A 13,202-nucleotide genomic window follows, 5' to 3' on the forward strand; every position below is an offset into this window, starting at 1 on the left:
CCTGAGGCCCCCAGAGCGGGTCCCTGAGGTCCCCGTCGTAAGTCGAGAGCACCTGCCGCAACTCGAGACAATCCAGGAGGTTTTGCCCTCCAGGCGAGATGAGGCCCATTTCCGCTGAGGCTTCTCGAGGCTAATCACATCTAACCACTGGAACTTCCAAAGGGTCTTTCACACCCTTGCTGCAACTCAAGAAGTTCCCCGACATACCCGTCTCCACTCGAGAGGAAGCACGTGGGGTCCCGCACACATCCAGGGGAGCCCCGTTTCCGCCTCCTAGCTCGAGATGAGGGATCCTTTCCCTGTTTCGTAGGGAAAGAATTCCCGGCGTTCCCGTCGCATCTCAAGAGGAGGCGCTCTCCACAGGAAAGGCGAGAGGAACTCCAGGGTCGTGCCACCATTCCAAGAGTCCCCCAGATGTGTCAGTCCATTCCAGAGGAACCTGTTTTCCCTGCACTGCCTTGACGTTCAAGCCGAGGATCGACTCCCACCACGTGTGCACGTGGGACAGCCCTGTGGGAAAGCCTCGTGGGAAAGCCTCGTGGGAAAGACTCGAGGGAAAACCATAGATCCTTTGATCCACGCGGCGGACTGCGTGACACTGCTGCTACCGCTCTGGAGGAAAGCGCAAGTGCATGCCCGCATTCGAGACGAGGACTGACTCCCCTGGGGAGACTCCAGAAGTACCCCAAGATCCATGTCAGCACTGGAGAGGAATCCTCAGGTTCCGGCCCCGACTCCACACAAGGTCTTAGGCCCCGGCATCGACGGGAGAGGAATCCCGAGAGGCCCCCGAGGAACTCGCATGGGGACTGGCCTTTCCTGAGGCCACCAGAGCGGGTCCCTGAGGTCCCGGTCGTAAGTCGAGAGCACCTGCCGTAACTCGAGAAGATCCAGGAGGTTTTGCCCTCCAGGCGAGATGAGGCCCATTTCCGCTGAGGCTTCTCGAGGCCAATCACATCTAACCACTGGAACTTCCAAAGGGTCCTTCACACCCTTGCTGCTACTCAAGAAGTTCCCCGACATACCCGTCTCCACTCGATAGGAAGCACGTCGTATCCCGCACACATCCAGGGGAGCCCCGTTTCCGCCTCCTAGCTCGAGATGAGGGATCCTTTCACTGTTTCTTAGGGAAAGAATTCCCGGCGTTCCCGTCGTATCTCAAGAGGAGGCGCTCTCCACAGGAAAGGCGAGAGGAACTCCAGGGTCGTGCCACCATTCCAAGAGTCCCCCAGATGTGTCAGTCCATTCCAGAGGAACCTGTTTTCCCTGCACTGCCTTGACGTTCAAGCCGAGGATCCACTCCCACCACGTGTGCACGTGGGACAGCCCTGTGGGAAAGCCTCGTGGGAAAGCCTCGTGGGAAAGACTCGAGGGAAAACCATAGATCCTTTGATCCACGCGGCGGACTGCGTGACACTGCTGCTACCGCTCTGGAGGAAAGCGCAAGTGCATGCCCGCATTCGAGACGAGGACTGACTCCCCTGGGGAGGCTCCAGAAGTACCCCAAGATCCATGTCAGCACTGGAGAGGAATCCTCAGGTTCCGGCCCCGACTCCACACAAGGTCTTAGGCCCCGGCATCAATGGGAGAGGAATGCCGAGAGGCCCCCGAGGAACTCGCATGGGGACTGGCCTTTCCTGAGGTCACCTGAGCGGGTCCCTGAGGTCCCCGTCGTAAGTCGAGAGCACATGCCGCAACTCGAGAAAATCCAGGAGGTTTTGCCCTCCAGGCGAGATGAGGCCCATTTCCGCTGAGGCTTCTCGAGGCTAATCACATCTAACCACTGGAACTTCCAAAGGGTCCTTCACACCCTTGCTGCAACTCAAGAAGTTCCCCGACATACCCGTTTCCACTCGAGAGGAAGCACGTGGGGTCCCGCACACATCCAGGGGAGCCCCGTTTCCGCCTCCTAGCTCGAGATGAGGGATCCTTTCCCTGTTTCTTAGGGAAAGAATTCCCGGCGTTCCCGTCGCATCTCAAGAGGAGGCGCTCTCCACAGGAGAGGCGAGAGGAACTCCAGGGTCGTGCCACCATTCCAAGAGACGGCCAGATGGGTCAGTCCATTCCAGAGGAACCTGTTTTCCCTGCACTGCCTTGACGTTCAAGCCGAGGATCGACTCCCACCACCTGTGCACGTGGGACAGCCCTGTGGGAAAGCCTCGTGGGAAAGCCTCGTGGGAAAGCCTCGTGGGAAAGACTCGAGGGAAAAACATAGATCCTTTGATCCACGCGGCGGACTGCGTGACACTGCTGCTACCGCTCTGGAGGAAAGCGCAAGTGCATGCCCGCATTCGAGACGAGGACTGACTCCCCTGGGGAGACTCCAGAAGTACCCCAAGATCCATGTCAGCACTGGAGAGGAATCCTCAGGTTCCGGCCCCGACTCCACACAAGGTCTTAGGCCCCGGCATCTAAGGGAGAGGAATCCCGAGAGGCCCCCGTGGAACTCGCATGGGGACTGGCCTTTCCTGAGGCCACCAGAGCGGGTCCCTGAGGTCCCCGTCGTAAGTCGAGAGCACCTGCCGCAACTCGAGAAAATTCAGGAGGTTTTGCCCTCCAGGCGAGATGAGGCCCATTTCCACTGAGGCTTCTCGAGGCTAATCACGTCTAACCACTGGAACTTCCAAAGGGTCCTTCACACCCTTGTTGCAACTCAAGAAGTTCCCCGACATACCCGTCTCCACTCGAGAGGAAGCACGTGGGGTCCCGCACACATCCAGCGGAGCCCCGTTTCCGCCTCCTAGCTCGAGATGAGGGATCCTTTCCCTGTTTCGTAGGGAAAGAATTCCCGGCGTTCCCGTCGCATCTCAAGAGGAGGCGCTCTCCACAGGAGAGGCGAGAGGAACTCCAGGGTCGTGCCACCATTCCAAGAGTCCGCCAGGTGTGTCAGTCCATTCCAGAGGAACCTGTTTTCCCTGCACTGCCTTGACGTTCAAGCCGAGGATCGACTCCCACCACGTGTGCACGTGGGACAGCCCTGTGGGAAAGCCTCGTGGGAAAGCCTCGTGGGAAAGACTCGAGGGAAAACCATAGATCCTTTGATCCACGCGGCGGACTGCGTGACACTGCTGCTACCGCTCTGGAGGAAAGCGCAAGTACATGCCCGCATTCGAGACGAGGACTGACTCCCCTGGGGAGACTCCAGAAGTACCCCATGATCCATGTCAGCACAGGAGAGTAATCCTCAGGTTCCGGCCCCGACTCCACACAAGGTCTTAGGCCCCGGCATCAATGGGAGAGGAATCCCGAGAGGCCCCCGAGGAACTCGCATGGGGACTGGCCTTTCCTGAGGTCACCAGAGCGGGTCCTGAGGTCCCCGTCGTAAGTCGAGAGCACATGCCGCAACTCGAGAAAATCCAGGAGGTTTTGCCCTCCAGGCGAGATGAGGCCCATTTCCGCTGAGGCTTCTCGAGGCTAATCACATCTAACCACTGGAACTTCCAAAGGGTCCTTCACACCCTTGCTGCAACTCAAGAAGTTCCCCGACATACCCGTCTCCACTCGAGAGGAAGCACGTGGGGTCCCGTAAACATCCAGGGGAGCCCCGTTTCCGCCTCCTAGCTCGAGATGAGGGATCCTTTCCCTGTTTCTTAGGGAAAGAATTCCCGGCGTTCCCGTCGCATCTCAAGAGGAGGCGCTCTCCACAGGAGAGGCGAGAGGAACTCCAGGGTCGTGCCACCATTCCAAGAGACGCCCAGATGGGTCAGTCCATTCCAGAGGAACCTGTTTTCCCTGCACTGCCTTGACGTTCAAGCCGAGGATCGACTCCCACCACCTGTGCACGTGGGACAGCCCTGTGGGAAAGCCTCGTGGGAAAGCCTCGTGGGAAAGACTCGAGGGAAAACCATAGATCCTTTGATCCACGCGGCGGACTGCGTGACACTGCTGCTACCGCTCTGGAGGAAAGCGCAAGTGCATGCCCGCATTCGAGACGAGGACTGACTCCCCTGGGGAGACTCCAGAAGTACCCCAAGATCCATGTCAGCACTGGAGAGGAATCCTCAGGTTCCGGCCCCGACTCCACACAAGGACTTAGGCCCCGGCATCTAAGGGAGAGGAATCCCGAGAGGCCCCCGAGGAACTCGCATGGGGACTGGCCTTTCCTGAGGCCACCAGTGCGGGTCCCTGAGGTCCCCGTCGTAAGTCGAGAGCACCTGCCGCAACTCGAGAAAATTCAGGAGGTTTTGCCCTCCAGGCGAGATGAGGCCCATTTCCACTGAGGCTTCTCGAGGCTAATCACTTCTAACCACTGGAACTTCCAAAGGGTCCTTCACACCCTTGTTGCAACTCAAGAAGTTCCCCGACATACCCGTCTCCACTCGAGAGAAAGCACGTGGGGTCCCGCACACATCCAGCGGAGCCCCGTTTCCGCCTCCTAGCTCGAGATGAGGGATCCTTTCCCTGTTTCGTAGGGAAAGAATTCCCGGCGTTCCCGACGCATCTCAAGAGGAGGCGCTCTCCACAGGAAAGGCGAGAGGAACTCCAGGGTCGTGCCACCATTCCAAGAGTCCGCCAGGTGTGTCAGTCCATTCCAGAGGAACCTGTTTTCCCTGCACTGCCTTGACGTTCAAGCCGAGGATCGACTCCCACCACGTGTGCACGTGGGACAGCCCTGTGGGAAAGCCTCGTGGGAAAGCCTCGTGGGAAAGACTCGAGGGAAAACCATAGATCCTTTGATCCACGCGGCGGACTGCGTGACACTGCTGCTACCGCTCTGGAGGAAAGCTCAAGTACATGCCCGCATTCGAGACGAGGACTGACTCCCCTGGGGAGACTCCAGAAGTACCCCATGATCCATGTCAGCACAGGAGAGTAATCCTCAGGTTCCGGCCCCGACTCCACTCAAGGTCTTAGGCCCCGGCATCAATGGGAGAGGAATCCCGAGAGGCCCCCGAGGAACTCGCATGGGGACTGGCCTTTCCTGAGGTCACCAGAGCGGGTCCTGAGGTCCCCGTCGTAAGTTGAGAGCACATGCCGCAACTCGAGAAAATCCAGGAGGTTTTGCCCTCCAGGCGAGATGAGGCCCATTTCCGCTGAGGCTTCTCCAGGCTAATCACATCTAACCACTGGAACTTCCAAAGGGTCCTTCACACCCTTGCTGCAACTCAAGAAGTTCCCCGACATACCCGTCTCCAATCGAGAGGAAGCACGTGGGGTCCCGTAAACATCCAGGGGAGCCCCGTTTCCGCCTCCTAGCTCGAGATGAGGGATCCTTTCCCTGTTTCTTAGGGAAAGAATTCCCGGCGTTCCCGTCGCATCTCAAGAGGAGGCGCTCTCCACAGGAGAGGCGAGAGGAACTCCAGGGTCGTGCCACCATTCCAAGAGACGCCCAGATGGGTCAGTCCATTCCAGAGGAACCTGTTTTCCCTGCACTGCCTTGACGTTCAAGCCGAGGATCGACTCCCACCACCTGTGCACGTGGGACAGCCCTGTGGGAAAGCCTCGTTGGAAAGCCTCGTGGGAAAGACTCGAGGGAAAACCATAGATCCTTTGATCCACGCGGCGGACTGTGTGACACTGCTGCTACCGCTCTGGAGGAAAGCGCAAGTGCATGCCCGCATTCGAGACGAGGACTGACTCCCCTGGGGAGACTCCAGAAGTACCCCAAGATCCATGTCAGCACTGGAGAGGAATCCTCAGGTTCCGGCCCCGACTCCACACAAGGTCTTAGGCCCCGGCATCAATGGGAGAGGAATCCCGAGAGGCCCCCGAGGAACTCGCATGGGGACTGGCCTTTCCTGAGGTCACCAGAGCGGGTCCCTGAGGTCCCCGTCGTAAGTCGAGAGCACATGCCGCAACTCGAGAAAATCCAGGAGGTTTTGCCCTCCAGGCGAGATGAGGCCCATTTCCGCTGAGGCTTCTCGAGGCTAATCACATCTAACCACTGGAACTTCCAAAGGGTCCTTCACACCCTTGCTGCAACTCAAGAAGTTCCCCGACATACCCGTCTCCACTCGAGAGGAAGCACGTGGGGTCCCGCACACATCCAGGGGAGCCCCGTTTCCGCCTCCTAGCTCGAGATGAGGGATCCTTTCCCTGTTTCTTAGGGAAAGAATTCCCGGCGTTCCCGTCGCATCTCAAGAGGAGGCGCTCTCCACAGGAGAGGCGAGAGGAACTCCAGGGTCGTGCCACCATTCCAAGAGACGCCCAGATGGGTCAGTCCATTCCAGAGGAACCTGTTTTCCCTGCACTGCCTTGACGTTCAAGCCGAGGATCCACTCCCATCACCTGTGCACGTGGGACAGTCCTGTGGGAAAGCCTCGTGGGAAAGCCTCGTGGGAAAGCCTAGTGGGAAAGACTCGAGGGAAAACCATAGATCCTTTGATCCACGCGGCGGACTGCGTGACACTGCTTCTACCGCTCTGGAGGAAAGCGCAAGTACATGCCCGCATTCGAGACGAGGACTGACTCCCCTGGGGAGACTCCAGAACTACCCCATGATCCATGTCAGCACTGGAGAGGAATCCTCAGGTTCCAGCCCCGACTCCACACAAGGTCTTAGGCCCCGGCATCGATGGGAGAGGAATGCCGAGAGGCCCCCGAGGAACTCGCATGGGGACTGGCTTTTCCTGAGGCCCCCAGAGCGGGTCCCTGAGGTCCCCGTCGTAAGTCGAGAGCACCTGCCGCAACTCGAGACAATCCAGGAGGTTTTGCCCTCCAGGCGAGATGAGGCCCATTTCCGCTGAGGCTTCTCGAGGCTAATCACATCTAACCACTGGAACTTCCAAAGGGTCCTTCACACCCTTGCTGCAACTCAAGAAGTTCCCCGACATACCCGTCTCCACTCGAGAGGAAGCACGTGGGGTCCCGCACACATCCAGGGGAGCCCCGTTTCCGCCTCCTAGCTCGAGATGAGGGATCCTTTCCCTGTTTCGTAGGGAAAGAATTCCCGGCGTTCCCGTCGCATCTCAAGAGGAGGCGCTCTCCACAGGAAAGGCGAGAGGAACTCCAGGGTCGTGCCACCATTCCAAGAGTCCCCCAGATGTGTCAGTCCATTCCAGAAGAACCTGTTTTCCCTGCACTGCCTTGACGTTCAAGCCGAGGATCGACTCCCACCACGTGTGCACGTGGGACAGCCCTGTGGGAAAGCCTCGTGGGAAAGCCTCGTGGGAAAGACTCGAGGGAAAACCATAGATCCTTTGATCCACGCGGCGGACTGCGTGACACTGCTGCTACCGCTCTGGAGGAAAGCGCAAGTGCATGCCCGCATTCGAGACGAGGACTGACTCCCCTGGGGAGACTCCAGAAGTACCCCAAGATCCATGTCAGCACTGGAGAGGAATCCTCAGGTTCCGGCCCCGACTCCACACAAGGTCTTAGGCCCCGGCATCGACGGGAGAGGAATCCCGAGAGGCCCCCGAGGAACTCGCATGGGGACTGGCCTTTCCTGAGGCCACCAGAGCGGGTCCCTGAGGTCCCGGTCGTAAGTCGAGAGCACCTGCCGTAACTCGAGAAAATCCAGGAGGTTTTGCCCTCCAGGCGAGATGAGGCCCATTTCCACTGAGGCTTCTCGAGGCCAATCACATCTAACCACTGGAACTTCCAAAGGGTCCTTCACACCCTTGCTGCTACTCAAGAAGTTCCCCGACATACCGTCTCCACTCGATAGGAAGCACGTGGTATCCCGCACACATCCAGGGGAGCCCCGTTTCCGCCTCCTAGCTCGAGATGAGGGATCCTTTCACTGTTTCGTAGGGAAAGAATTCCCGGCGTTCCCGTCGCATCTCAAGAGGAGGCGCTCTCCACAGGAAAGGCGAGAGGAACTCCAGGGTCGTGCCACCATTCCAAGAGTCCCCCAGATGTGTCAGTCCATTCCAGAGGAACCTGTTTTCCCTGCACTGCCTTGACGTTCAAGCCGAGGATCCACTCCCACCACGTGTGCACGTGGGACAGCCCTGTGGGAAAGCCTCGTGGGAAAGCCTCGTGGGAAAGACTCGAGGGAAAACCATAGATCCTTTGATCCACGCGGCGGACTGCGTGACACTGATGCTACCGCTCTGGAGGAAAGCGCAAGTGCATGCCCGCATTCGAGACGAGGACTGACTCCCCTGGGGAGGCTCCAGAAGTACCCCAAGATCCATGTCAGCACTGGAGAGGAATCCTCAGGTTCCGGCCCTGACTCCACACAAGGTCTTAGGCCCCGGCATCAATGGGAGAGGAATGCCGAGAGGCCCCCGAGGAACTCGCATGGGGACTGGCCTTTCCTGAGGTCACCTGAGCGGGTCCCTGAGGTCCCCGTCGTAAGTCGAGAGCACATGCCGCAACTCGAGAAAATCCAGGAGGTTTTGCCCTCCAGGCGAGATGAGGCCCATTTCCGCTGAGGCTTCTCGAGGCTAATCACATCTAACCACTGGAACTTCCAAGGGTCCTTCACACCCTTGCTGCAACTCAAGAAGTTCCCCGACATACCCGTCTCCACTCGAGAGGAAGCACGTGGGGTCCCGCACACATCCAGGGGAGCCCCGTTTCCGCCTCCTAGCTCGAGATGAGGGATCCTTTCCCTGTTTCTTAGGGAAAGAATTCCCGGCGTTCCCGTCGCATCTCAAGAGGAGGCGCTCTCCACAGGAAAGGCGAGAGGAACTCCAGGGTCGTGCCACCATTCCAAGAGTCCCCCAGATGGGTCAGTCCATTCCAGAGGAACCTGTTTTCCCTGCACTGCCTTGACGTTCAAGCCGAGGATCGACTCCCACCACCTGTGCACGTGGGACAGCCCTGTGGGAAAGCCTCGTGGGAAAGCCTCGTGGGAAAGCCTCGTGGGAAAGACTCGAGGGAAAACCATAGATCCTTTGATCCACGCGGCGGACTGCGTGACACTGCTGCTACCGCTCTGGAGGAAAGCGCAAGTGCATGCCCGCATTCGAGACGAGGACTGACTCCCCTGGGGAGACTCCAGAAGTACCCCAAGATCCATGTCAGCACTGGAGAGGAATCCTCAGGTTCCGGCCCCGACTCCACACAAGGTCTTAGGCCCCGGCATCTAAGGGAGAGGAATCCCGAGAGGCCCCCGAGGAACTCGCATGGGGACTGGCCTTTCCTGAGGCCACCAGAGCGGGTCCCTGAGGTCCCCGTCGTAAGTCGAGAGCACCTGCCGCAACTCGAGAAAATTCAGGAGGTTTTGCCCTCCAGGCAAGATGAGGCCCATTTCCCCTGAGGCTTCTCGAGGCTAATCACGTCTAACCACTGGAACTTCCAAAGGGTCCTTCACACCCTTGTTGCAACTCAAGAAGTTCCCCGACATACCCGTCTCCACTCGAGAGGAAGCACGTGGGGTCCCGCACACATCCAGCGGAGCCCCGTTTCCGCCTCCTAGCTCGAGATGAGGGATCCTTTCCCTGTTTCGTAGGGAAAGAATTCCCGGCGTTCCCGTCGCATCTCAAGAGGAGGCGCTCTCCACAGGAAAGGCGAGAGGAACTCCAGGGTCGTGCCACCATTCCAAGAGTCCCCCAGATGTGTCAGTCCATTCCAGAGGAACCTGTTTTCCCTGCACTGCCTTGACGTTCAAGCCGAGGATCGACTCCCACCACGTGTGCACGTGGGACAGCCCTGTGGGAAAGCCTCGTGGGAAAGCCTCGTGGGAAAGACTCGAGGGAAAACCATAGATCCTTTGATCCACGCGGCGGACTGCGTGACACTGCTGCTACCGCTCTGGAGGAAAGCGCAAGTACATGCCCGCATTCGAGACGAGGACTGACTCCCCTGGGGAGACTCCAGAAGTACCCCATGATCCATGTCAGCACAGGAGAGTAATCCTCAGGTTCCGGCCCCGACTCCACACAAGGTCTTAGGCCCCGGCATCAATGGGAGAGGAATCCCGAGAGGCCCCCGAGGAACTCGCATGGGGACTGGCCTTTCCTGAGGTCACCAGAGCGGGTCCTGAGGTCCCCATCGTAAGTCAAGAGCACATGCCGCAACTCGAGAAAATCCAGGAGGTTTTGCCCTCCAGGCGAGATGAGGCCCATTTCCGCTGAGGCTTCTCGAGGCTAAACACATCTAACCACTGGAACTTCCAAAGGGTCCTTCACACCCTTGCTGCAACTCAAGAAGTTCCCCGACATACCCGTCTCCACTCGAGAGGAAGCACGTGGGGTCCCGTAAACATCCAGGGGAGCCCCGTTTCCGCCTCCTAGCTCGAGATGAGGGATCCTTTCCCTGTTTCGTTGGGAAAGAATTCCCGGCGTTCCCGTCGCATCTCAAGAGGAGGCGCTCTCCACAGGAGAGGCGAGAGGAACTCCAGGGTCGTGCCACCATTCCAAGAGACGCCCAGATGGGTCAGTCCATTCCAGAGGAACCTGTTTTCCCTGCACTGCCTTGACGTTCAAGCCGAGGATCGACTCCCACCACCTGTGCACGTGGGACAGCCCTGTGGGAAAGCCTCGTGGGAAAGCCTCGTGGGAAAGACTCGAGGGAAAACCATAGATCCTTTGATCCACGCGGCGGACTGTGTGACACTGCTGCTACCGCTCTGGAGGAAAGCGCAAGTGCATGCCCGCATTCGAGACGAGGACTGACTCCCCTGGGGAGACTCCAGAAGTACCCCAAGATCCATGTCAGCACTGGAGAGGAATCCTCAGTTTCCGGCCCCGACTCCACACAAGGTCTTAGGCCCCGGCATCGACGGGAGAGGAATCCCGAGAGGCCCCCGAGGAACTCGCATGGGGACTGGCCTTTCCTGAGGCCACCAGAGCGGGTCCCTGAGGTCCCCGTCGGAAGTCGAGAGCACCTGCCGCAACTCGAGAAAATTCAGGAGGTTTTGCCCTCCAGGCGAGATGAGGCCCATTTCCGCTGAGGCTTCTCGAGGCTAATCACGTCTAACCACTGGAACTTCCAAAGGGTCCTTCACACCCTTGCTGCAACTCAAGAAGTTCCCCGACATACCCGTCTCCACTCGAGAGGAAGCACGTGGGGTCCCGCACACATCCAGGGGAGCCCCGTTTCCGCCTCCTAGCTCGAGATGAGGGATCCTTTCCCTGTTTCGTAGGGAAAGAATTCCCGGCGTTCCCGTCGCATCTCAAGAGGAGGCGCTCTCCACAGGAAAAGCGAGAGGAACTCCAGGGTCGTGCCAGCATTCCAAGAGTCCCCCAGATGTGTCAGTCCATTCCAGAGGAACCTGTTTTCCCTGCACTGCCTTGACTTTCAAGCCGAGGATCCACTCCCACCACGTGTGCACGTGGGACAGCCCTGTGGGAAAGCCTCGTGGGAAAGCCTCGTGGGAAAGACTCGAGGGAAAACCATAGATCCTTTGATCCACGCGGCGGACTGCGTGACACTACTGCTACCGCTCTGGAGGAAAGCGCAACTGCATACCCGCATTCGAGACGAGGACTGACTCCCCTGGGGAGACTCCAGAAGTACCCCAAGATCCATGTCAGCACTGGAGAGGAATCCTCAGGTTCCGGCCCCGACTCCACACAAGGTCTTAGGCCCCGGCAACGACGGGAGAGGAATCCCGAGAGGCCCCCGAGGAACTCGCATGTGGACTGGCCTTTCCTGAGGCCACCAGAGCGGGTCCCTGAGGTCCCCGTCGTAAGTCGAGAGCACCTGCCGCAACTCGAGAAAATCCAGGAGGTTTTGCCCTCCAGGCGAGATGAGGCCCATTTCCGCTGAGGCTTATCGAGGCTAATCACGTCTAACCACTGGAACTTCCAAAGGGTCCTTGACACCCTTGCTGCAACTCAAGAAGTTCCCCGAGATACCCGTCTCCACTCGAGAGGAAGCACGTGGGTCCCGCACACATCCAGGGGAGCACCGTTTCCGCCTCCAAGCTCGAGATGAGGGATCCTTTCCCTGTTTCGTAGGTAAAGAATTCCCGGGGTTCCCGTCGCATCTCAAGAGGAGGCGCTCTCCACAGGAAAGGCGAGAGGAACTCCAGGGTCGTGCCACCATTCCAAGAGCCCCCAAATGTGTCAGTCCATTCCAGAGGAACCTGTTTTCCCTGCACTGCCTTGACGTTCAAGCCGAGGATCGACTCCCACCACGTGTGCACGTGGGACAGCCCTGTGGGAAAGCCTCGTGGGAAAGCCTCGTGGGAAAGACTCGAGGGAAAACCATAGAACCTTTGATCCACGCGGCGGACTGCGTGACACTGCTTCTACCGCTCTGGAGGAAAGCACAAGTGCATGCCCGCATTCGAGACGAGGACTGACTCCCCTGGGGAGACTCCAGAAGTACCCCAAGATCCATGTCAGCACTGGAGAGGTATCCTCAGGTTCCGGCCCCGACTCCACATAAGGTCTTAGGCCCCGGCATCGACGGGAGAGGAATCCCGAGAGGCCCCCGAGGAACTCGCATGGGGACTGGCCTTTCCTGAGGCCACCAGAGCGGGTCCCTGAGGTCCCCGTCGTAAGTCGAGAGCACCTGCCGCAACTCGAGAAAATCCAGGAGGTTTTGCCCTCCAGGCGAGATGAGGCCCATTTCCGCTGAGGCTTCTCGAGGCTAATCACGTCTAACCACTGGAACTTCCAAAGGGTCCTTCACACCCTTGCTGCAACTCAAGATGTTCCCCGACATACCCGTCTTCACTCGAGAGGAAGCACGTGGGGTCCCGCACACATCCAGGGGAGCCCCGTTTCCGCCTCCTAGCTCGAGATGAGGGATCCTTTCCCTGTTTCGTAGGTAAAGAATTCCCGGCGTTCCCGTCGCATCTCAAGAGGAGGCGCTCTCCACAGGAAAGGCGAGAGGAACTCCAGGGTCGTGCCACCATTCCAAGAGTCCCCCAGATGTGTCAGTCCATTCCAGAGGAACCTGTTTTCCCTGCACTGCCTTGACTTTCAAGCCGAGGATCCACTCCCACCACGTGTGCACGTGGGACAGCCCTGTGGGAAAGCCTCGTGGGAAAGCCTCGTGGGAAAGACTCGAGGGAAAACCATAGATCCTTTGATCCACGCGGCGGACTGCGTGACACTGCTGCTACCGCTCTGGAGGAAAGCGCAAGTGCATGCCCGCATTCGAGACGAGGACTGACTCCCCTGGGGAGACTCCAGAAGTACCCCAAGATCCATGTCAGCACTGGAGAGGAATCCTCAGGTTCCGGCCCCGACTCCACACAAGGTCTTAGGCCCCGGCATCGACGGGAGAGGAATCCCGAGAGGCCCCCGAGGAACTCGCATGGGGACTGGCCTTTCCTGAGGCCACCAGAGCGGGTCCCTGAGGTCCCCGTCGTAAGTCGAGAGCACCTGCCGCAACTCGAGAAAATCCAGGAGGTT

Source organism: Ovis canadensis, chromosome 17 (assembly GCF_042477335.2).
Source record: "Ovis canadensis isolate MfBH-ARS-UI-01 breed Bighorn chromosome 17, ARS-UI_OviCan_v2, whole genome shotgun sequence".
NCBI lineage: Eukaryota > Metazoa > Chordata > Mammalia > Artiodactyla > Bovidae > Ovis > Ovis canadensis.